The sequence below is a fragment of the Mirounga leonina genome, unplaced genomic scaffold, assembly GCF_011800145.1.
Source record: "Mirounga leonina isolate KUSES-001 unplaced genomic scaffold, KU_Mleo_1.0 Mir_178, whole genome shotgun sequence".
Lineage (NCBI taxonomy): Eukaryota > Metazoa > Chordata > Mammalia > Carnivora > Phocidae > Mirounga > Mirounga leonina.
In genome coordinates this window covers 26,924,948-26,927,177 of record NW_023270464.1, presented here as the reverse complement: position 1 = coordinate 26,927,177, position 2,230 = coordinate 26,924,948, and positions in this window count along the sequence as shown.

Sequence of the window (2,230 nt, the reverse complement as noted above, 5' to 3'; positions counted from 1 at the left end):
GCCTCACTGGCCTCCCCCTGGACAGGGCTCCGTAATGAGCCCTAGTTGCGGCCTGGGTCACACGCCCACGTCGGACCTGCTCTCATCTTCTCCCTACCTTTGCAGCAAATTTAGGTCCGAAATCGCAACTTCAAGTAGTCAGTATTTCAACACATTAATTGAGTTCCAACAGCGTGCCTCTGGCCTGGGTGCACAGTGGCCAGCACCAGGCCCCGATCGGGCTGTGGCCTTCCTCCCACTGCCCCCAGCCCCAGCCTTGTTCCAGCATGGCGGACCTCCTTGCTCTGCATGTGACTTTGCTGGCTTCCGTGTGAATGTGTTTCTCATCTGCCTGAACAACTGTTAACTCCTTGAGCCCAGACGGTTCTAGGGGCCTAAGACTGGGGCTCTCGGTGCTGCAGGATGGGGCTGTTTTGACACATCTGGTTCTTTGAAGACCTTCCAGAAGTTTGGGTGGATTCCAAGGGGATCCTTGAGGGGCCCTGGCCAGACCAGACTTTCTTCTCTCAGCTGGTCCGGGTTCCTTGGGGCCTCAGCTGGGGCCTGGAGGGCGGTTTGGTGGTGGTTCTCATCAGCATCCTCAGGGTGGTGCTGGGCCCAGTGGGCATGTGGAAAGTGTGCACCCCCCCGGGAGGGTAGGCTTTTTTCCCACAAGCTGACTTAGAACCGTACTCCCTGGGGAGCCCTTGAAGCTGGTGTGAGAATTGACTGAGGGAGTGAGTCCTGGCTTTCAATCCCATAATTGTTATAATGCAAAAATTACTCATGACTTTCCATAATCAGGTTTGGGTTGTAATAGCGTCCTGGAGCCGAGCTCTGGGCTGAGCGGGCCCAGGCTCCTGTGAGTGAAGGAGAGAAGCTGGAGCCTCAGGGAAGAGGAAGGGGCGTCTGCCAGAATCACTGGGAGTGGGGAGAACGAAAAGCCTCCAAAGCCCCAGCTTCCAGCAAACGGGCACTGGGGCCTTTGGGCTCAATTTCCATTTCATCCCTACAGTTGGAATAGTTTCATTAAATTTGTTTTTCTTACTTTCTTTTTTTTTTTTCCTTGCTTTTGATTGTTGACACCACCTAAAAATATAAGATTATGGTTATCTTATCAAATTAAAGGAATTGTTTTAAACAAAAGCATCATATCTACTTAATTATTTAACTTTCCTTCCAGCGCCGACATTCCAGTTTCAATGGAGTAACAAGCAGATAGAGTTACCATGGCCACGATGAATTGCCATAACAAGTTCCATAAAAACCGAAATGAGTTGCTCATGTCCCCCTCTGGTGATGTGACAAGGGACCCACAGAGCGTGGGTCGGGGCTGGGGGCACTGGGGTGTGCCTGGATGTCTTGCTTGGGGCCCCCCGGCTTCTCTCACACAGTGATTTGGAAGAAATCCTCGATGAAAAGAATAATGATTTTAGCGGCACCTCTAAGCATACCCAAAAACTTGCGCTGGGGCTCAGAGACACAGTCTAGGGTCCTGTTCCCCTGGCACGGGGAAAAATCACCACTCACGGGGGATAAATGCAGGTGTGAGAGGTAAAGTCCGGCCCCTTGTCTTTGCACCTCCCTGTCCGCTCCCCAAGTACTCCCCGAACTACTTCCTGTCCGAGGATGCCTGCATCCTAACCCTGAAGAGATTCGCTCATAGCGACTGGAGGCAGCTCTCCGACCTCTCAGAAGAAGACCGCCTTTAATGTCCCCTAGGGGAGCGCTTTCCCCACTCACCGCCCGACTTCCTATCCTACAACAGACTTCCTATCAAGTGGGTCCTCCTAAATGTGCCAGGAGCCAACCCACCGCTCCCGGAAACCTGCTGTGCAGCCAGGGGGGGATTATACAAATGGAAGACCCACTCCTGCTACTCAAAGCATGAATGCTCCTAGAGCAGAACCTGCATTTCGGTAGCCCAGTCCCGCAAGGCTCAGAGGAAGAAATCTGAGGTAGTGTTTTCTGGGGCAAAACATACTGGAACAGAAATCTGGACTCGGTGCCAGTTGAATTGCTTAATTGGCATCACTCTGCCCTTTGTACTAATAACCTCGTCCTGGAGCATAGATTTCAGGCCTTGCCCGCCCGCAAAGGGAGGATGTCCTACTTGGTTCCCAGGCAGTCCGCCAACTCATAACCGAATGTGACAAAAAATTATGGAGATTGTACTTGGTCCCTTGTCCCTTGGGAAAGAAGCACTTTGTCCCTTTGATGGTGATGGGGTCGTCCTGGGGGAAGGGTGGGT